The 23082-nt window shown below is 51.8% G+C and overlaps 3 non-coding genes across 3 annotated transcripts; 2 read left to right on the top strand and 1 right to left on the bottom strand.

Annotated features, from left to right (window-relative positions):
- The first annotated feature begins 10140 nt into the window (after positions 1 to 10140).
- TRNAI-UAU lies at positions 10141 to 10234 on the top strand. Its single transcript has 2 exons — positions 10141 to 10178; positions 10199 to 10234. It is a non-coding gene; the product is annotated as a tRNA-Ile (tRNA).
- A 1833-nt stretch (positions 10235 to 12067) lies between these two features.
- TRNAS-AGA lies at positions 12068 to 12149 on the bottom strand. Its single transcript has one exon. It is a non-coding gene; the product is annotated as a tRNA-Ser (tRNA).
- Positions 12150 to 14149: 2000 nt separating this feature from the next.
- On the top strand, positions 14150 to 14221 carry TRNAC-GCA. Its single transcript has one exon. It is a non-coding gene; the product is annotated as a tRNA-Cys (tRNA).
- Positions 14222 to 23082: the final 8861 nt, after the last annotated feature.

The following is a 23082-nucleotide window of genomic DNA, read 5'->3' as shown; positions in this document are numbered from 1 at the left end:
GCCTGGGCTGAAGGCAAGAGGCAGGCCTGGGCGTGGCGAGGGCCTCCTGTCCCGGAATGAGGCTGCAGTGCTTCCAGGTCCCCTTTTCCCACCACCCCGGCAGGTGGCTGCTGCGGGAGAACACGAGGGAGGCTCTGGGGGCGCTAGGCAGCGCTGTGTGTGTGGCTGTCAGGGGAAAGAGCCGAGGCTCCCGACTCGACCTGCCATTGACTCGCGTGGCTCTGCGCGGCCGTCAGCCGGGGCGGGCCAGGCCGCGGACGTGACTCAGGCTTGGGCCGCATGGCCGTGCTTTCCTGACGAGGCATGAGGCAGGCCAAGAGCTTTGCACAGCGTACAGGGAAGTGGGAGGGAGGCGTCTTTGAGCCGGCGTGTCTCCTCCGCTTCTCCCTTGCCGCTTGGGCGGAGGCGGGAAGGGAGCGAAATGTTCCCGGCTGAAAGTTTTTGTGCTCGGCCTTGAGGATTAAGCCTGAGCCTCCGGCACGGCTGCTGACAGATGGGTTTCTGAATGGCATCCAGCCCGCTCTTTGGACCACCAGCTGAAAGCACTGAGGCCAAGAGGCAGCAAAATGGGACCTTTGAGACTCCCCCACAGGCCTCGGGGAAGCAAGGAAGCAGCACAGGCTTAGCGTCATCCCTGGGTGGGCTCGAACCACCATCCTTTCGGTTAACAGCCGAATGTGCTGACCCATTGTGCCACAGAGACACAGGCAAGGCTGTATTGAGCACAAAAGCCGGGCATCAGCTCAGGGCATGCAGTATAGCACATGCATGCAGTGGTTAGCCAAGCAACAGCAAGGAACTGGACTGCTATGGAGGGAAAGTTCTGTGGGAAGGAACCGAAAAGAGCACCGGGGCTGTGGTACAGCGCTCGCATACACTTTCTTTGGTCTGTTTTGCTGGAAGAGTTAGCAGAGCAAGATTGTTAGTCACAGGTCAGTGGGTGGGTTTATGCAAATACTGGACTCTTGAACGGGAGCAGGGGCAGGGGCGGGCACAAGATTTCTGTGGCACATGTACCACCTCTGCAACTAACATTTGCTACCTCACTCCCTAACAACACGCCTTTTACCTCTCAGGACCAAAATACACCATGAAAAAGATCTAACGGCATAAGCTTAGGATGAGCAACTGCAGCACTCACAACAATTTGAAGAGATTCAAAACCGCCTCTGTCTCTGTCTTTCCACACCAGGGACAGCAGAAAGGACATCAGTAGCACCTGCAAGAGACCGACCAACAAACATCCATTTCTACCTCCCTCCACATGCTGCCGTTAGGAACCCATACCCCTAAATGGTGAGTACCTTTCTGGCGAGGGTGACGCTCTCAGGCCTCAAATGCCAGGTACAGTTACTCTGTCCTTGATCCAAAATCAACAGGAAAATATACTGGATTATTCCTGCCCCAATAACAAAGAGACTGGGGATCCCGCAGCAGCTGAAATGACCGTTTGGACAAGCACTCCCATCATGCAATCTGGGGTGGGTGTAACCATGCAAATGACATCAGCCCCAAAAGGCCTTGATGACAGATCACCAACAGATGGCAGGGCAGACTTCATACTGACCCTGCTTCAACTAGATTGTGGCAAAGATTCCAAAGCACCGAACGTTAAAACTCACCTAACGCGGGTCAATCCATCCTCATCGTCGTAACCGCTCGTTATACTCCACACCCGAACGTAGCCCTCATATGGACAACATACCCTCCTAACTCAGTGTCTGTACGTTAACCTTTTACCCCCCAGTCAGGGTTATTGCAGATTATGTATTCCTTATGCCACCCCATTTTAAACCGAACTTTGCACCCCTTGGGTAAGCTGTACGTTGTTCCCTGAGCACCAGAAACTTCTACGCCGAAACTCTGTACCGTACACTTTTTTCCTTTGAACCTCATCTTAATAAAATGTTGACTTTTGTTCGAGATCCCAGCTCCTCTTCCTTTGCAAGGCGTGTGCATTCGCTCCGCGTTTTAGTCTGCTAATACGGCGGGGGGCGATTGAGCCAGAGGTGCTTGCCTGCTGCAGACACGGATCCAAGGCTGACCCCCGTCCCCCACAAGTGTAACTGAAAACAGTTTAAGAAGTGCTCCCGTCTCCGGCACTCAGCTACCCAGCTCCCAATGGGATCCAAACCCCAACTAGATCCTTTTTACCCTGTAGAAGCTAGCTGTAAAATCCTGTGACCAGGGCAGCTGCCTAGCAGCCTGCGCATCTGCCTGCCAGAGCGAGGGCATGTAAGGCACTAATCCGGATAGTGGCAGCTAGGTGGCAGGGGGAGAGTGTGAAGAAGTAGCAGAGTGGAGCAGCAGGAGTGTGCTGGACCCATAACCAAGAGGTCGATGGATCGAAACCATCCTCTGCTACACGTGAGCTTGTTTCTTTTCCCTCTGGGCCTTCAAGCCAGCCGGTGACCAGCAGAGCCCCAAGAGCCTAGGCCATGAGGCAAGAGGTGGCTGAGGCGAAGCGGCCTGCCAGGGAGCTCCTTGGCACCTCTGGCTGCCTGGGCTGAAGGCAAGAGGCAGGCCTGGGTGTGGCGAGGGCCTCCTGTCCCGGAATGAGGCTGCAGTGCTTCCTGGTCCCCTTTTCCCACCACCCCGGCAGGCGGCTGCTGCGGGAGAACACGAGGGAGGCTCTGGGGGCGCTAGGCAGCGCTGTGTGTGTGGCTGTCAGGGGAAAGAGCCGAGGCTCCGGACTCGACCTGCCATTGACTCGCATGGCTCTGCGCGGCCGTCAGCCGGGGCGGGGCGGGCCAGGCTGCGGACGTGACTCAGGCTTGGGCCACATGGCCGTGCTTTCCTGACGAGGCATGAGGCAGGCCAAGAGCTTTGCACAGCGTACAGGGAAGTGGGAGGGAGGTGTCTTTGCGCCGGCCTGTCTCCTTCGCTGTATTGAGCACAAAAGCCGGGAATCAGCTCAGGGTAGGGTTATACCATGTGTGTGCAGCGGTTAGACAAGCAACAGCAAGGAACTGGACTGGTATGGAGCGAAAGTTCTGTGGGAAGGAACCGAAAAGAGCAACGGGGCTGTGGTACAGCGCTCGCATACACTTTCTTTGGTCCGTTTTGCTGGAAGAGTTAACAGTGAGAGACTGCTAGTCACAGGTCAGTGGGTGGGTTTGTGCAAAGTAGGTGTCTACAGGGAACTGGTGTCTTTGAACAGAAGGAAGGAGAGGAACCAGCGAGAGGAGGGAGGCTGAAAGACTTCTCTCTGAACAGCATTCTGTGTTAATGGTTCTTGCTTTGAAATCCTCAATTGGAGTCATTTCAGGGAAGTGATCCTCACTTAGTTACCTAATTTTCAAAGTCATGTGAATGGTGTTTGGTGCGTGTCTGGGAGCTCGTCATGGCGAGGTAGAAAGCAGTGGGGGCAGAGAGGCTGTGTAACAGCCAAGGGCGTCAGCCTTGTTTTTCGGCTCTTTAGAGCCCAGATCCAAGGGTATATTACTTTTGTTCACTGAATTGTTGGGTAGTAAGTCATCTGTTGGACTTTGATTTATTGTCTTTTGTCTGCAGGTAGTAAATCAATCACCGAATGTGCTCCTGTTGATTCTGCAACTTTACCAGGGTGGGAGTGGAGTGGAGTGGAGTGGAGTGGATGGGGGAGCCCCACCTGTCAATCCTGTGCTGTGAGGACAGGAGGTAAGTCACAATAAGATAGATCAACTTCAGCTACACTATTCTTGTAGCTGAAGTTTTGTGTTTTACATTGACCCTGTTCCCCCACCCTTCACCCAGTGTAAACCAGGCCAAAGTGTAAGTAGTCTCTTAGCCTATCCATGCTGTGATCAAGTGTCTTGGGGTCTATCTACACTATGAAATTAGGTCAAATTTATAGAAGTGTTTTTTTTAGGAATTGTTTTTATACAGTCGATTGTGTGTGTCCCAACACAAAGGGCTCTAAGTGCATTAAGTCACTGGACTGCATCCACAGTACCAAGGGAGCGTCGACTTCTGGAGCGTTGCAATTTGGGTAGCTGTGGGTAGCTATCCCACAATCTCCGCTGTCCATTGGGATTCTGGGTTGAGATCCCAATGCCTGATAGGGCAAAAACAGTGTCGCGGGTGATTCTGGGTACATGTCATCAGACCCTCCTCGCCCTCCCTCCCTCCGTGAAAGCAACAGCAGACAATCATTTCGCACCTTTTTTCCTGGGTTACCTGAGCAGACGCCATACCACGGCAAGCATGGAGCCCGCTCAGCTCACCGTCACACCGTACGTCTCCTGGGTTCTGGCAGACATGGGACTGCATTGCTACACAGCAGCAGCTCATTGTCTTTTGGCAGCAGAAGGTGCATTATGATTGGTAGCCATTGTCATTGTACTCCTAGGTGCTCTTTTAGCTGATCTCAGTGAGATCAGTTGGGGTGCCTGGGCAGACAAGGGAGTGACTCAGCCAGCTCATTCCCATCTTCTGCCAAGCAACCAGGAGAGGATGATGGCTAGCAGTTGTACTGCCCCGTTTGCTACCAGCCTAAAATGTAAAAGCTAGATGGATCAAAACAAGAAATTGACCTGTTTTGTTTTGTGAAATCAATGGCCTGCTAAACCCAGGGTTTTGAGTTCAATCCTTGAGGGGGCCATTCTGTGTGACAGTTGTTTGGGTTTCTTCTTGATGCAAAGCCACCCCTTTTGTTGATTTTAATTCCCTGTAAGCCATGCCGTCAGTCGCCCCTCCCTCCATCAGAGCAATGGCAGACAATTGTTTCACACCTTTTCTCAGCGCAGAACCAGAAGCTGCAAAAGCAAAACCAGGCAAGGAGGTGACAGCAGTGCGGTGACAAGAGTGATGAGGACATAGACATGGTCATAGACTTCTCACAAAGTATGGGCTGGGCAATGTGCCCCGGCAATGTGCACATCATGGGGATGAGCTCTGCATGGTCACCTGTGCTGATCAGCACACTACACTGGCCAAACAGGAAACGAAATTAAGAAGTTTGCAGGCCTTTTCCTGTCTATCTGGCCAGTGCATCTGAGTTGAGAGTGCTGTCCAGAGTGGTCACAATGGAGCACTCTGGGATAGCTCTGGAGGCTAATACCTTCAAATTGTGTACACCACTACCCTAAATTCGACCAGGCGAGGCTGAGTTCAGTGCTAATCCCCTCATTGGAGGTGGAGTAAAGAAATCGATTTAAAGAGCCCTTTAATTTGAAAAAAAGGGCTTTGTCGTGTGGATGGGTCCAGGGTTAAATCGAGGTAACGCTGCTGAATTCAACCTAAAGTCATAGTGTAGACCAGGCCTCCGAGGGATTTTATAGCTACTGGCTGGCTGGGTGTCCAAAAAAGGGAGCAACCCTCCCCCCCGCTTCCATTGATCACACTTGGTAACTACTAAGCAGAAGCACAGAATCATAGATTGATTTGCTGGGTCTCCTGCAGGCTTCCTAACAGCACAGCAGGGCTGCTCTTGGTTCTGCACAATGTTGTTTCGTTTAGCAGTGACTGTGAAGGCACTTCCAGCTATTTGGCCGTGGGAACTCTGGTATTAAGTGGACACCCTGTGTATGGCTGCATTGCTTGTAGATTTATATAGTCTGTATTGATGTTACCAAATGGAGTATTTTGTAGCTGTCTGCTATAATTTGTTTAACTTGTATGAAATATGAATATGCTCCCTCAGACTTAACCACCTGCCTTTCACACACTCCCTGCCCCTCGCTCTCTGGGGTGGGAACAAGCCACCAGCATGTGTCCCCATTGGATTTTTTTTTATTTAATTACTTCTCATTGTTAAATTATTTATGAGTGTTTTTTAAATTTCATTGCAGTGCGTTTTCTTCCTGCCACTGTCACCTGGCAGCTCAGGGATGTGAGATTCTCCTCCATTGCGTTTCTGCCTATGGAAAAAGAAGAGAGATCACACCTCAGTACTTTTGGAAATAAAAGCAACCTGAAACAAACCAGCTGTCTCCTCAGTGTGCAGTTTGTGTCTTTTGCTGCAGTTGATGTGTGTGCAGCATGTGTGGTGCACAGGGGCACTGTGTGCTCACATGGGAATTCACCACCCTTGGTGCAGGATTTGACTTGTTCCTGGAGTGAATGTAGCACTGTGGAGTGTCAGGCACAGGCTGCATGACCCCCTCCATTTATCCTTGGCGCAGATACAGCCCAGGCAGCGCTACTGCAACCTCCCATCCTGCTGCCCTCCACCATCATCTGCACAGCCCACCTGTCAGGGCAGGAGGGGAATGTTGCTCCATGGATCCTGCTTCTCAGATGGGGCTGCCCTGGGATGGGGGGGTGTGGTTGCATCCATTAGGTCACCAGACTGAGCCTTCTAATATCCTTGGTGATTGTTCCCAAGATCCAGGATTTTGTGCTCAAACAAAGAAACATCTCCCAGCTTCCTGGTTGAAAATAAGGCCCTTTCCTTGCAATATAGAGGAAAGAAGTAGATCTTCACCCAAGATGGGATTTGAACCCACAATCTCTGGCTTCAGAAGCCAATGCCTTATCCATTAGGCCACTGGAGCCCCGATGTACAGCTGTTGAAGAGATGGAAATTTCCTCTCATAAATGCACATTCCTCGCATTTGCTTCAACACTAAATAGCCCCTTTATGTGCCTTAGAGAAATGTCTGCATCCCCTGGCAGCGAGGCACCTGGGCAGGTGGCTGACAGAGCTGAGCACCACCTTTCTGCCAGCCACCTTTAGAGAAGAACCCCACCCTGGAGTCACCCCTCCCTCCTTCAGCACCTCCACGGCTGTGGCTCTGAGTGGCAGTAGGATGATTAGGGGGTGAATCCGGGGCTGGAAGGGGGGTACGGTCGGCCTGTAAGGAGGAACCAGGTGGGGCAGACCCAGGGGGAGGCTGTGGGCTGCTGGTCGGTTGTTGGGATCCGAGCTCTAGATCAAAGCTGCACAGTGACCTGACACCCAGGGTTATAGGGCCGACACAGTGACCCCCTTACTGGCCTCGGTGACCCCCAAACCCTTGTTACTAAGGGCATTGAGGAGTCTCTGTCACTTAAGCTTCTGGGAGCTCCCCAGCAGGCTGCAGGCATCAGCCGCCTCCTGCCTCACAGGTTAGACTCTTGGCACCGTGCCAGCCGCCCCCTCGCTTGCAGGCCCAGTGTGAGAAGCAGGAGGCCTGGTGCTGGCAGAAGAGGGTTTTGATTGATCCACCTCTGTGTGCTGGGCACAGGACGCTTCCACTGTGTCACTCTGCTGGCTTTTCTTCAGCAGCGCCTAGCGGCCCTGGCTCCAGGCTAGCGCCTGGTGAGCTCTGGCACTGGCAGGAAGCGCTGCAGGGTGCTGGGCAGCGGCCCTGGCAAACCAGCTGCTGGTAGGTGTCTCTGTGGTATCATGGGTCAGTGAGTGCAGCTGTTAATGGAAAGGAGGGGGGGTTATGCTCCCCCAGGGATGCCACTGAAGGCTCCTTGTGGGCTCCTCAAGGTCTGCTGGGAGCCGTGATGTTCCCCTTTTGCCACGTTGAAGGCTCCCTCCTGGACACAGTGGGTTCACCTGCTGCCTACAAGAGTGTGGGGGCCGCGCTGCAAAAGCGCATCTCCCAGCAGCCACGCCAGAGCCTCAGGTTTAATCCTCAAGGCCGAGCGCAAAACCTTCAGCCGGGAACATTTCGCTCCCTTCCCGCCTCCGCCCAAGCGGCAAGGGAGAAGCGGAGGAGACACACCGGCTGGAAGACGCCTCCCTCCCACTTCCCTGTACGCTGTGCAAAGCTCTTGGCCTGCCTCATGCCTCGTCAGGAAAGCACGGCCATGCAGCCCAAGCCTGAGTCACGTCCGCGGCCTGGCCCGCCCCGGCTGACGGCCGCGCAGAGCCACGCGAGTCAATGGCAGGTCGAGTCGGGAGCCTCGGCTCTTTCCCCTGACAGCCACACACACAGACCTGCCCAGCGCCCCCAGAGCCTCCCTCGTGTTCTCCCGCAGCAGCCGCCTGCCGGTGTGGTGGGAAAAGGGGACCAGGAAGCACTGCAGCCTCCTTCCGGGACAGGAGGCCCTCGCCACGCCCAGGCCTGCCTCTTGCCTTCAGCCCAGGCAGCCAGAGGTGCTGGGGAGCTCCCTGGCAGGCCGCCGCCTCAACCAGGAAATAAGGAAAAGGTGATGAATAAAGAAGTCAGGAAATAACAAGGAAATGAAGAGGTTTGTCGAATGGGTTTCTGCCCGATTTACCATCTTCTCAGCTACCGCTCAAAGTTAAAGACCTAAAGTCAACCTATCGGCATAAGTACAGATGGTTAGATGGGAATTAAAAGGAGCTGCTGTCACAAGTGTTAGGTGCCTGCAAGCAGCATGCAGAGCGTTTAAAACCACCGCAGTTAGAGGCTCAGATGAAACTTTTGCCCTAAATCAGAAATGACAATAGGAGGACCAGCAGAACGCCACTCTAGGTAAACGGTCGAGTAATGGAGGCTGTTAGAGGCAAAAAGTCATTCCTTAAAATTTGGAAATCAGATCCTAGTGAGGATAATAGGGAGGTGCACAAACTCTGGCCTGTTAATTGTCAAAGTCTAACAAGTCAGGCCAAGAAAGAATCTGAGAAGCAACATGCTAAAGACACAAAAGCTAAGCATAAATCCGGTCAGTGCGAGTCCTGGTCTGTCCCTGCAGAAAGGTGAACCCCCTCTGTGGCTGGAGTGAGCTCCTCTAAGCCAACCTCACTACAGACCTGCACCAGGTAGTGCTCATTGTAAAAATGTTTCCTCTGACGGTTGGGAAAACGGGACCAGCGGTGCTCAGGCCGGCTGACACAATTAAAATCCCCCCCAACAACAAACATCATGCAGCCCAGAGGAAGGGAGCCTTTGATCTTCCCTCTCATGCCTTAACTGGGGACCATACACACTAATATAGCAGTAACCAGTGCCACAGAGCACAAAGCCACCAGCAATGCCCTCCCTGGTCTAAGCTCCACCACCTTCTGTACTCGCACCGTGAATGTGAAGAACAAGACTCCAGCCCCATCATTCTTCCCTGTCCAGGAGGCCTTTCCTCCAATCACCCTCTGCCTATTGAGCTACCCTAGAGTTGTTAATGTGCATTTCCTGAACACCCACCATGGCCAAGTCCAGCTGCTCCAAGGCACTGAACAGCAAGCACCTCCTCCTGGGCCCCCAAATCCCTTCCACCTTCCACACGGCCACTTTCACAGATGCCCCTTCCAGGGCACTGCCCTTGCACAACTGCGCAGAGGAGTTTTCATCCCCAATGCCTGCCTGCAACTTCCCAGCAGCTCTCTGGCACCATTCCTGAGGGCCATCACGTTCGGAAAGACAGCTCTCATCTCTCAGGGCCCCATGAGAATACAGTATTGCAACTTTTTTAATGGAAAGGGCCCCCAAAATTGCTTTGCCCTAGGCCAGCCCTGCTCACCTTGGGTGCAGGCACCGCTGTGCTTCCAGAGAACAAGCTGCCAGAGGCTGGGGTTAAGCCAGGGACCTTTAGATCTTCAGTCTAACACTCTCCCAACTGAGCTACTTTGGCAGCTGCTTAAAAGTATTTTGGCCTGTTGCTTCTCTGCTCGGGATGTTTTTGCAGCAGTTGAAAAGCAGGTAGGAAAGCAGGGCCAGCCCCCGAGTGGGGCCTCTGACCGTTCCCACTCAAGGGGCTCCTTTTGGCAGGGGGGCAGGAGATATTTCCCACAAGAGGCTCCTACGCTGCCTCATCCCCCAAGACCCCTCCTCCCGCTCACTGCTCTCCGTCCCCTCCCCACCCTCACTCGCCCTTATGGTCATTACAAAGTGGCAAGGCAGAGCCCTCCCATTTTTAAAGTCCTGGGGTGTTGTTCCCCCCTGTTCAGGCCCCCCTGGGGCCCTGCACTTCACACAGCTCTCCCTGATTTCAGCTGTCAGTGAGGGAGCCTCACTGCTAGCGCAGACTGGGCAGTTTCTTGCATGAGAGACACTCTCCCAAAGCAGGACTAATGCTTAGAGCTGGTTATCAGTGATTTCAGATCTGTTGGTCTGCAGCAAGACTCTCCATTGAGTCTTAACCAGCTCTGTTATTACCCAGGGAAGAACAAAAGGGTGAAATGGGGCCTGGAACCCTTAAGAAGAATCCACCCCACCAAGTACAACACTTGTCGCTACCTGCTCTCAGCTCCACTGAGAATGTTTTGGGGGTCATGCCTTGGCTTTATCAGCCTAGGGGGGTTTCAGAAAATACTATCCAACAGGTGCTCCAGTGGTACAATTGGTTAGTGCACAGTACTTATAAGGCAGTGCTGAGAGAAGCTATGCTGAGGTTGTGAGTTCAAATCTCACCTGGAGCCCTGGTTTTCATTAACCAAGTAGCATCACCCCCTCATTTGGCCCTGTGGAATGTAGAATTCCAGCCCAGGGACACTGAGGAGGGGAGGAGTGGGAAATGCCCCCTTCAATTATTACCTCCTCTCCAGAGGGCAGGTGAGAATCTACAATCCTTTCTCCTCCCTCAGCCCTGTGCCAGGATCCCTCAAGCAGAGCCTGGAGTCCTGCCCCTGGCGTCTGTACTATTGACAAAGACTAAGTGACAAAGACAAAACACTCAAATCCCGCCTGGTGCGGGAGCCAGGTTGCTCTTCAAATTCTGTCGTTGGTACATTTCCAGGCCTGGGAATGTCCCCCAACAGCATTGAATGGGAAGCTGCCTGCAGAACAGTGACACTGCACAGAGCTCCTGCGGAGGAGGGGTGGGAATTAGTAACATTTTGAGGATAGTTTGGGAAATGAGCCTTTGCTGACAAGGTTTGTCTCTGTTCATATTTCACCTTCAGGTGTTATGTTGAGGGATCTTTAGTATATTTTTGGGAAGTTAATAACTATCACCTCAACTTTATTTACTCAACTTAAAAATTGGTGTCACTTGAGTTTTGCATCTCCCTGTGAAAATACAACTGACACGTGTGGCTTTCTACAGCGGGTCATGATGTTATAATTGGGGAATTCAGTCTCTACTTCTGGCCGGGGGGGGGGTGTTGCTTTTTTACAGCTGCCTCATTGCCAGGCACACCGGGCTGTTAGCTGCACCCACGGTCCTTGCCAGGGGCTCCTGCTGAACCCTGGGCAGCTGCACTGCAGTGCTGGGGTGACTGCAGGTGGAGAAGCTGCTGTGGAGCAATGTAGAGCAGGTGCAGGAAGGAGACGGTGTCACTATTCATATTCTGAACTGCACAATTTTCCAAATTTGGGAATAGATTAATCGATTCATAGACTTAAGGTCAGAAGGGACCATTATGATCATCTAGTCTGACCTCCTGCAACGCAGGCCACAGAATCTCACCCACCCACTCCTGTAACAAACCCTAACCTATGTCTGAGTTATCGAAGTCCTCAAATCGTGGTTTAAGAACTTCAACGTGCAGGAATCCTCCAGCAAGTGACCCGAGCCCCATGCTGCAGAGAAAGGCCAATGTCCGATAACAATTCTAAGGGGAAGGTGAATGCAGAGCTATGACATTGGAGATGCCCAGACCTCCAATGGGGGCAGCATGGAAATTAATAATGGGAAGATCACTTGCAAAATTAGTCATCACTGACAAGATTTGTCTCTGTTCCTATTTCACGCTGTGGTGTTAGTTAGAGGAATCAGGACAGATTTTTACTATATTAATTAAACACTTAATTTTATTTAACCAAGACAAAAACTTAGTGTCAATTCTTTTTTCTCTGTCCTAGCAAGAATGAATTGAATTTTGTGACTTTCTGGAAAGTGCAGCGAGATTAAATGTGGGGAATTCAGTCTGTGTGTTTGTGAGCTGATGTTTTCCTCTCACAGGTCAGTGCCTGCATTGAAATACCAAAAGGGATCTAAGGGCTGGTGTACGCTGGGCACTTCACTGGCAGAGCGGCGTCTCTCAGGGTATGAAACCCCCTGTCCACCCATATAGTTACAGTGACCTAAGCCCTGGTTAGATAGTGCTAAAGAAAAGGAAGAATTGTTCTGTCAATGCAGCTATTACAGGGATGGGAAAACCTCTCTACTGACTGTCTACTCCAGAGTGCTATAGCAGGTGCCACAGCAGCATTTTAAGTGTAGACAGAGTGAAACTAGATTTAGCTCCAGTTTGCACTGTGAATGCTCAGGCACTAAAACTAGAGTAATCATAACAACAGTGCAGTGCTTGCGTAGTTGGCAGGATTTGAACCTGCGCGGGGCAACCCCAATGGATTTCTAATCCATCGCCTTAACCACTCGGCCACAACTACTTGATGCATAATTGTTTTACTACACGATAATTCAGTTCTCACTGACTTGTCTCTTCAAATTGTTTGCTCAGACCAGCTTCCCCAGCACATTCATGGCTGTGCATCAGTGTAAGTGTGTCCTTGGGTGAACAGCGAGAATTCCTGCCCATTTCCCTTCCGGCTGGAGCAGGATGAGAGTGTGTTTGTGTTAATGACATTGCTGTAGATTGTTGTTCATTCCCCACTCTGACAATTCAGACAGTCCCTTTCCTAGTCAAATCTCCAGCACATCATTCCAATATCAGGTGGCAGGATTTCTCTGGGGCACTGAAATTTTTCAAGGGGCTGGTGCATGAACTGAGCCTTGCATTCCACCCTTGATGTTTCATGGACTAACAACAGCAGCAGAAAGAAAGAGCCGAGCCAATATCTCCCTGGCAGGGATGCAGGTGCCACGTCCCCTCTGTCTGACCATCACATTGCAGGAGAGAAGGGGTCACTGGAATCGAATGCCCTGGCTCAGACCAGAGACACAGGGAGGTTTTGCTGTTCATGGATCTGTGCAAAGAAAATTGTGTCTCTGTGTGAAATTGAGGCAGGAAATGAAACACCCAATGCCCTAAGGAATGTGGGTGAAGGACTCGGGCTGAGCAATGATTTAACAGGGGTTTGTTTCAATGTATTGGCCTGATTAAAACTATGGCGAAAAGCCCCCTGTAGCAGGGGCTGCGGGACAGGCCAGGCAGTTCTGCGCGGAGTGTTCAGAGCTGCCCCGTATCTGCCCTTTCTCTGCCCCGCCCCTGCTCCCAGAATGCACCAGGCCCTGGACTGAACTCTTCCCCTGCCGGCCGAGCTGGTTTCGTTTCCTGTGATCCTGTTGGCTTGGCGGGGGGGGGGGGGGAAGTGACAGTCCCACCCCAGAGCCAACTCCCCCCTGTCACCCAGCCCCCTGACCCCCAGCAGGGCAGGTCAGCCAGGAGCTGGTCCCTGCCAGGCACTCAGGGGCGTCTCCCCTGCAGCTGGGGGCTCTCCCCAGCGTGGTCTGTGGGAGCTCGCGCACTAACGGGGCAGCGGCAGCAGCCGCGTGGTGGGTTGGGCTGGTGACCCGGGTCCATCTCCTGGGGTCGGCTGGGTTCATGCTCAGGCGACTGGCCCCAGCCACCGGCCGAGCCCCACGGCCACGCTGCTGCTGTTACCGCACTAGCCCCTCACGCCCCCATTCCCTCACTGAAGCCAGGAGAAGGTTTGCAGGGAGGAAGTGGGAAGGGTTTGACCCCAATATCCCGGAGCTGATTCTCCCCACAAAGGGGTGTGTGCATGTGGTGGGTGCCGTGTGCAACGCCCTGTGCCCATGAGGAGGGGACCAGAGCTCTGCCGGCAGGAAGATTTATCCTGCAGGAGCCCTGCCTCCCTCCCCCAGGGGTTCCCCTGGAGCAGAGAAGCTTTCAATCCTCGCTGGAGACTAGAGACGCCCGAGCAGCACGAGCTGCCTGGCAGAGGTTCTGGATCAGGGCCTCACGGGCACATTGGGTTCATTCCCTCAGGGCTGCCCTGCCCAGTGCCAGGGCTGCTCTCACTCCCCAGCACAGAGGGGGCTGCAGGCTCTTTGCCAAGCTGGGTCCCAGCTCAAGGCAGATTTGACACTAGCAGGGGGCCCAGGTATGTGCTGGTGCCGCTCAGGGAGGGAATCTGGGCCAAAGACTGATTAGAAATTGGGTAACACTAAAGTGGGACTAGAAAGACCCTTGATGGGACGTGGCGGGTAGGTAGCCCCCATTGTGTACCGTGCCCTCGCCGAGAAGTCTCTGGGAGTGTGGATTCTTCCTGATGGGCCACCAGCACGTCTCGTTGGTCCTGATGTCGGCTGCTCCTTTGTTGATACTGACAAGCTAGTTGTGGGCGTTTCCCACTCACCCCAAAGCTCCAGGATGCACAGACAGCAACACTGGTGTGGAAGAAATGAACTCCACTCTCAGGTTTCAAGATCCTTGAGATCACTGACTTGCCAATGTAATTGTCAGGGGGGTATAGCTCAGTGGTAGAGCGTTTGACTGCAGCTTCAAGGGGCTTTGGTTCAAATCCAAATGCCCCCTTAAAAGCCTGGTCCTTCAACAAAAAATAATTGCATGTCCATTTCCATTATGTTCAGGAGCTCCACTGACTAGGGATAAACAGAAACACTCAACATTTTCCTGTGCAAATGCATAAAAATCTAGCAAACATGTTCCCCAGCTGAAATCAGTTCCAATCCTCTAAGGGTCTAGTTTATGTTTTCATCAATGAAACAAAGGCATGTGAAGACACATTTGCAGGTCCTTGTCCTCCACGGGCTACAATGTGCAGAAGAACAAGAACCAAATCCACTTGGGAGGCATGGACTAGTTTGTATTACATTTGGTAAGTAAGTTGCCATTGGGACTGAAAACTCTACTGGAGGTGGACAGGAGCCTGTTGCAAAAATAAAATAACCAAGATTTACCAAACTCCCTGTTACACATTCAATCCTCTCTTTTTTCTATTCTATTAAACTGGGAGCAAGTTACCAGTGACCCAGGGCTGGGGCGGAAGGAGGTGCAGGTGGGGAGGAGCCGAGGGCTGGGGCAGCAGGGTGTGTGTGGGTGGGGAGCACTGGTAGGGGAAGGGGAGAGTCAAGAGCTGGGGCAGCACAGGGTGTGGGGGGCAGAGCCCAGAGCTGGGGCAGCAGGGGGGTGCGAGTGGTGGGAGGCCCAGAGCTGGGGAGGCAGGGGGTGCAGGTGTGGGGAGGGGAGAACCCAGGGCTCGGGCAGCAGGGCGATGGGAGGGCAGACAACATTTTTTTTGCTTGGGGAGGCAAAAACTTAGTGCCAACCCTGCCTCCACATACCATAAGGTAGGTAGGAGCGGATCATTATTATCCCTACTGGAAAGAGGGAGAAGCAAAGGCTGAGAAAGGAGAATTGACTTGTCTTAGGTCACACAGGCAGGCAGTGGCAGAGTTGGGAATAGGACCCAAGAGCCCTGATTTTCAAACTAACCATCAGATCTTGAATTTCACACATTGAATGACCTGAATAAAGTGTTCTCAGATGAGCTCCAGACCAACAACAGTTCACAGTAATTATTCAGCAAGTATTTGAGGAGAACTGCAATGTTAGAGAGAATCATGAACTGCTCAGAGACCATTAATGCAGAGAAGCAGCAAAATTCATCAAACATAGAACTGGTTCTGACTTATTTCCTTGGTCTTAAAAGAGAACAACAAGGACCTGAGTCTCCTCCCTGTCAATAACCCCCTGCTCAGCCAATCAGGGTAGAGACTGAGGACGGGAAGCTGAGGGTTCTCACCAGAGAGCCCAAAGGATGGCCCAGATCACCAGTGGGGATCACTGCCCGAGCACTATTTCAGCCCCACATTTTTGAGTGGACCTCCCACAGTGGGAGCTGCCGAGCACTCCCCTGCAACACACACACACACCCCGCTCTTGGTGTTGGGAGGGAAACAGGTGAAAGGACAAAAGAAGCAAGAGAAGAGAAAGGAGGAAGGGATGGAGGAAAAGGTGAAACACAAAGGATAAACCCTAATGTCTCCAGTAATTCTAGGGGACAAAATCCCAGGTGCGGAATAAAATTCTGCCTCCTTAAACTCGTGTTTTCCATGCTTAGACTTCGTTACCAGATGGATCAGACTGAACAGGTTTCAAACCTTGAGGAGGCTCTTACCTTCTAAACAGGGATGGCTGGTCTCTAGTAAAATCAGGAAAAGGGAAGGAGAAAACTCAAAGAGGTTCCTCCTGGTGCTCATATATGTGAATCCAAATACTCTCTCAGTCCTCAAGAGAGACCTCGAGAAGGAGACTTGCTGAAGCAAAGCCACAGGGTCTCTGAGGTTTCCCAGGCCCCTCGCCCCTGTCCTGCCTGGCTGATGTCAGCATCTCTCTGTGAGGTCACCACCTCCCCACCACCTTTGATCAATAGTCTGAGGTCCTGCAAAGGCTTTGTGATGTCACTGCCACACCCTCCCTTGCTGTGCTAATGTCCTGCCCCTGCCCAGGCACTTTGGATGTTTGAGCTACTCCCTGTGGATCACCCCACTCAGGGAACATTCATTCTAGGAAGCAAGCCGGCTAGACAGTAAAACATCAGATGCTGCTCCCAATGCTACACTCAGTTTTTCAGAAATTAGTCGACTTTATGGCCAGAAGAGACCATTAGAGCATCTAATCTGACCCTGCATATCACAGGCCTCCTGTATGACACAAGAGCTACTTTGGGGCAAGCACATTCCAGAAAGACATCTAGTCTTCATGAAATGACATCAGGAGATGGCAAATCCACCACTTTCCTTGGTAGCTTGCTCCTGTGGTGAATCATCTTCGCTGTTGAATATTTGTGCCTTAGTTGTAATATGAATTTGTCTCTTTTCACCGTCCAGCCACTGGGTTTTTTTATGCCTTTCTCTGCTACATTAAAGAGCCCTTTAATAGCCAATCTTTTCTCTCCATTAAGGCCCTTCAACACTTCAATGAAGTCACCTTTCAATCTTCTTTTGATAAGCTAAACAGGATGAGCTCTTTCAATAGCTCACTAGAAGGCATTTTTCTCCAGCCCTCAGAACATTTGGTGGCTCTTTGTTGCCCCAGCTCCAATTTCACAACATCTTTTTCAAATGAGGACACCAAAACTGGAGGCTATTCCAGTATCAGTCTCACTGATGCCGTGTCACCTCCTGTGACGTTATCGACATAATCTGTAACTGTATAGATCACCGTTGTGACCACTGTTCTATATTTGCAGCCAATATTATAGAAAGGTTGTCGTGTAAGGGGTCTATGGAGAGGTTCTGATTGGCTGATTATAATTATGCTATCTCTAGATGTGTATCATTCTTGTAGTTGACATTATGAATATTGGCTTTATGCGGTCCATATTTCAAACTTGTGCTCTGCTTCCGGGGAACACCCCAGCCAGACAAGTTGGTGTCAGTTCTGCCTATCCTGCTTGATGGCCCATTAAGGACCATCAGCTATACAATCGACCCATTGGGAGAAGGCAGATATCCCTTGTCACTCAGCAAGGTATGCAGGGACCTGCCTATGGACAGAACTCTAAGGTTTTTCTATGCCACATGCTGGATAGAGTGTCCTTGGGACAAAGAAAGCAAAGACCACATGGCAAGAGACTATAAAAGGCTGATGCCTCATCTCCATCTTGTCTTCAGTCCTGCTTCATACCCCTGGAGGGACTTTGCTACAAACTGAAGCTCTGTACAAAGGACTGAATGGCCTAGCCCAGCTGTGGATGGACTCCAGAAACTTAAATTGAACCTGCAGTTTATTCCATCACTGCTACAAGCCTGAATCAAGAACTTTGCCATTACTGTATGTGAATGGTTAAAATCCATGTGCAGTTTATATAACAACCTCGTCTATGGATTGTGCCAGCTCTTTTCCAGACCCAAAGTCCAGAGTATGGTCAAGGGACCAGAGGCCTAGCAAATAGTGATCAGCTAAGAGAAAGCTGGGTAAACAGAAAGCCTTGCTTGCTAAGATAGGCCTGGTCAGAAAATTGCCAGGTGTTGGAGCTAAGAACTAAAGAATTGTGTCTTATTCAGAGTTGCAGATTGAACAAAGAATCCCTGTTCCTATTGTGTTAGTCTCTTCTGTAGGGAGACGTTCTTCCCACTGATCCAGCCTTAAGTTTAGGAAAAGTTGGCATGTTAGTATAAGATATGGCATCCTTCCACCTCCCTTCCAAGGGACCAATGCCTGCCTTAAGACACACAGAAAACAATCTTTATTGCCATATACTTTCACTGTTTCTTTGCTTTAACCCCTAGGAATGTACCTGTTGGACAATCAAAGGAGTTGCTCCATTCCTATGAACCCCAAATCTGTGGAGGTTTGAGCTACTCCCTGTGGATCACCCCACTCAAGGAACATTCGTTCTAGGAAGCAAGCTGGATAGACCAGAAAACATCAGATGCTGCTCCCAATGCTACACTCAGTTTTTCAGAAATTAGTCGACTTTATGGCCACAAAAGACCATTAGAGCATCTAATCTGACCCCCTACATAGCACAGGTCTCCTGTATGACACAATAGCTGGTGAGGAGGGGGGGGGGTGGAGGAGGTGAGCGGGTGGGCAGTGGTGGGGGGGCCGGGGAGCCGGCGGCGGGGTAGAGGGCCTGAGGCGACGAGCGGGCAGGCAGTGGCTGGGGAGCAGGTGAGCTGGCGGCTGGCCCCAGCTTACCTCGCTCCGCCTCCCCCCTGAATGCCCCGTCCCACTTTCCCCCCTCCCCCCTGCTTCCCGCAAATCAGCTGTTTGCGCAGGAAGCCTTGGCGGGAAGAGAAGCGGTTTGGTGGCTTCATGCTCAGGTCCAGCAAGGTGGACACAGAGACAAGGTGAGCTGGGGTAGGCGGGCCGCCCGCACCGCAGCAGGTAACCCGGGGGGCGCACAGGGGAACCGCTCCCCACACCAGCTCACCCACCTCCCCTCTGCCTCCCTGGGCCTGAGCCACCATTTGCTTCTCGCCCCTCCCAGGCTTCCCACACGAACCATCAGGGGCAGGGGTTCCAGGGGCGGTCAGGGGACAGGGAGAAGGGGTGGTTAGATGGGGCAAGGGTCCCAGGGGAGCCATCAGGAATGAGAGAAGGGGTTGGATGGGGTGACGGGGGGCAGTCAGGGGACAGGGAAGGGTGGATGGGGTAGGGGTCCTGGGGGTGTCAAGTAATGCGGGGGTTGGATGGGGCAGAAGTCCCAGGGGCGGGGTGGGCCATGACCCGGTGTGGGGTGAGGAGGAACCGGTTATTAAGATTTTGGCAGCTCATCACTGCCCGGGAGGCTGAGGAGGAGAGCGGAAGGGCAGTGGCAGGGGTGAATATGCGAGCCGGGGATGAGGGAGCTGAGGTGAGCGGGGAGCAGGTGAGCCGGGAGTGGGGATCTGAGGAGGCGAGCAGGAGGGCATTGGTGGGGTCAGGTGAGCTGGCGGTGGGAGGAGAGCTGAGGCGGTGGGCGGGCAGGCAGGTGAGCCGTGGGGGCTGAGGAGGCGAGCAGGCAGGCAGTGGGGTCAGGTGAGCTGCGGGGTGGGGGCTGAGGCGGCGGGCGGGCAGGCAGGTGAGCCGTGGGGGCTGAGGAGGCGAGCAGGCAGGCAGTGGGGTCAGGTGAGCTGCGGGGTGGGGGCTGAGGCGGCGGGCGGGCAGGCAGGTGAGCCGTGGGGGCTGAGGAGGCGAGCAGGCAGGCAGTGGGGTCAGGTGAGCTGGCGGTGGGAGTTGAGCTGAGGCGGCGGGCGGGCAGGCAGGTGAGCCGTGGGGGCTGAGGAGGCGAGCAGGCAGGCAGTGGGGTCAGGTGAGCTGCGGGGTGGGGGCTGAGGCGGCGGGCGGGCAGGCAGGTGAGCTGTGGGGGCTGAGGAGGCGAGCAGGAAGGCAGTGGTGGCGGGGTGAGCGGTGGCAGTGGAGGGGGCTGAGGAGGTGAGTGGGGTGGGGCTGAGAAGGCGAGTGGTGAGTCAGTGGCTGACTTTCTACACCTTCCTCAGTCCCACCTCATTCATTCAACAGGGCAACTGATTACAACGTGGGGAAGATCTTATTCTACTTCTAGCAAAGGACATTTTTCTTTTACCTTAATTACACTACCTTAGGGGCCTGCTATAACATATTACCAAGGTGCAATACCACTGTTTTGGCAGGGCAGTGCTGGGGAAGGAGGTTTGTTTCCATGGGGCGGGGTTGTTTTGGGAGGGCTGCGTGGCATTTGGGGGGTATTTCAGCAGCCCGGGGGGGGGGTTAGTGGGACCGGGGGGGTTTCAACCCTCAGCTGTTTTCTTTGGAGCAATATTGCCCTCGCCGCTTTATGAGTTGTGCAGGCCTGGACTAAACCAGAGACTCTGGACTCAGCATTCAAGTATCCTGCAATCTGAACTTCGAATCTGATACATTCCCTCATTGGCTACCATCGTTTGCCCAGCACGGAAGTGCTTCTTGTCCAACAAGACAGCCAGATTGGGGCCCATAGGCATGGAATGGCTCTGAAGGAATCAGCTGTTTCTGTGCTTCATGAAACTTTGGATCCAAATGGTAAAAGACAGTTGTGCCCAATTTAATCATGGCGTCCTTTAGGAGTGTGTCCAATGTCACTTAACTAGGGAGCAGGGTTCTAAAAATAGTTTACCTAGGCCACAGGTCACCATAGCTTCCATCTCTGGGGTGAAAATCAACCACCACTACCTGCAATTTCTACCTGAGTTCTTGTCAAATCTTTGACCTTACTTGGAGTAATTTTACACGTCTCTGGTGTAGAATTCTTCACCAACCACACAACAGATCAGTAGCGATAGTGAGGCACAACTCCCCCAAATATGCCCTTTCATTTCTTTAATCTGGTGGCACAGATTTAAATTAGGGACTAAATTCAGGTGCAGTTTAGAATCCCTGTAAAACACCAAATGTCAGGTATCTATGGAAAATAGGTCTCTTTCTGCAGCTATGTCACATTCAACAGGGATTTCATTTTCTACATATTTGCAGCATCTCCCAGCTCCATTTGAGCTGAACAGAAACATCACTTCCATTTTCCCATCTCTACCTAGATAGGAATTGCATTTCCCAAATAAAGGCAACATGCACCTGATTAGGAAGGAGATCTCTTCAGGAGCAACCTCCTGCAGGGCCTGGCCACAACTGCTTTGGAAGCCCAATGCAGGGTATCATGCTTAGTTAAAAGTCATTTACTAGGGAATCCTCTTCCCAGACCGTTAGAAAAATACTGACCTAACAGATTGAACAACAGAGGATTGGGATGGTGATGGGGAATAACGGAATCCCTCTGACTTACCCTATCTTCTTCTGTTGTTACAGAGGGTGAAATGACATTTTCCCCTATCCCTGCCCTGTTGCTGCTCTTTGTTATAGTTCAATATATTTTAAGTGAGGAAAATGGTAGGAAAAATATCTGCTCCCCAGCACAACCTGAAGCAACATCAGAGCAACTGGGAATGAAACAATTTGTTTCCAAAGGGGGAACTCGATGACTAACAATTGCTGTGAAATGGGGGAACAGTATAACCGTGATGCTCAGGGTTTGTTTAGACTAGGAAAAGTGATGGAGTTTAGGTCAGGTCCAGGGGAAAGCTAATGCCAACCACTGCACCTGGGCTGCATCCACTCTACAACTATAACTGTCTTTTTACACCAAGATCACTAACTTGAGCAGCCAACGCCATGTGCAGCCCTAGTGGATGGAAGGCACAGGTAGCTTTTGCCTCAGTGTTGCTTGTTGGGAATCAAACCTCTCTCCCCCACCTGGAGCTGATGAACATTCCTGGCTGGAGGGGGGCACGCTCCTATGAGTCAAAAGGAAAGGAGCTGATAGAAAAGATCACAGGACTGACCCCAAAGAAGGGTGAGCTGCAAAAGGCAGAAAGAGGCAACTCATCTGGGGGAGCTGAGAGACCACGGTGAAGATGGTGCAAAGATCACTATATTGGAATTAGCAAATGTGATTTTTTTTAAAAACAAATCTTTGGCCAGCCCTAATCAAGGCATTTCTTACAGTTCTCTCCCATTTGGATTTTCTGATGTCTAATAGGGAATGACCTCTGATTGAAGCTTTTCCCAAATGCAGAGCACGTGTAGGGTCTCTCTCCACTGTGGATTCTGCGATGTCTGACAAGGTCTGAGCGCTCAATGAAGGTTTTCCCACACTCCAGAGCATGTGTAGGGTCTCTCTCCTGTGTGGATTCTCTGATGTCTGCTCAGGCTAGAGCTCTGACTGAAGCTTTTCCGCACTCGGAGCATGTGTGGGCGTCTCTCCTGTGTGGATTCTCTGATGTGTGATAAGGTGCGAGTTCTGATTGAAGCTTTTCCCGCACTCGGCACATGTGTAGGGCATTTCTCCTGTGTGGATTCTCAAATGTGTGATAAGGCTTGAGCCCCGACTGAAGTGTTTCCCGCACTCAGAGCATGTGTAGGGCGTCTCTCCTGTGTGGATTCTCTGATGTCTGATAAGATGTGAGCGCCAACTGAAGTGTTTCCCGCACTCAGAGCATCCATAAGGTTTCTCACCTGTGTGGATTATCTGATGTGAGGTAAGGTGTGAGCTCCGACTGAAGCTTTTCCCACACTCAGAGCACATGTAGGGTCTCTCTCCTCTGTGGATTCCCTGATGTGTGAAAAGGTCTGAACTCCCATTGAAGCTTTTCCCACACTCATGGCATGTGTAGTGTGTCTCTTCCAAGTTGATTCTCTCATGTGTAATAAGGTCTGAGAGCCTACTTAAATTTTCCTCTGGCCTCTGCTGAGTCTCACAGGCTTTTGCTTTTTCTGGCAGTGCACAACTCCCAGAAACATTTCCTTTGGGTCTTCCTGATAACGTCCCATATGGTTCTACTTGCTCAGCATCTTCCTGCTGGGGATTCTCCTCCTCTTTCTCACTCACTATCTCAACACCTGATGGGAGACAGAGAGAATCCAGACATAAGTCACTCCCTGTGCCTGAGAAAAAGGAAATGACAGAGACAGGAATGGAATAAGGGAGAGCCTAGTAGTCTTGCATTAAATGACCAAACTTTTCTGTATGACCCTTCCCAGTCAGTGAAACCTGCAGTGAAAAACTTTTCCTTGACTTTACTGAATTTGGATTTCCTGTCTTGTTGAATGGGTCCTAGGGCTGTCAGGCAAATATCCATGGAAAGGGAGTAGATGTGAGCTTTGTTGGTTGGGAGATTTGACTGTGTTTTGTCTCCTTGTGAGATGGGCAAATTGGAGGAGCTCTTGCAGCATTTCTGATGATTGAGTTAAAAACTGCTACCACCTTTTGTTTTCAAAATAGCTCAGCCCTCAGTGTGTTCAGGCTTTCTGAAAACCTGGCCAACATTTTTGTTGCCCAAATGGCAGCTGAGTTCATCTGAAATTCTGGCTCTAGGGGTTAGCGTGAGACCTTCTGAAAACTCTGGGCTCTGTGTCTGGAAGCTCTAAGAACC

This window comes from Mauremys reevesii, linkage group 23 (assembly GCF_016161935.1).
Source record: "Mauremys reevesii isolate NIE-2019 linkage group 23, ASM1616193v1, whole genome shotgun sequence".
NCBI classification, from domain to species: Eukaryota; Metazoa; Chordata; order Testudines; family Geoemydidae; genus Mauremys; species Mauremys reevesii.
Note: the sequence above shows the minus strand (reverse complement) of the source record. Positions and strands in the feature narration are given on the sequence as shown.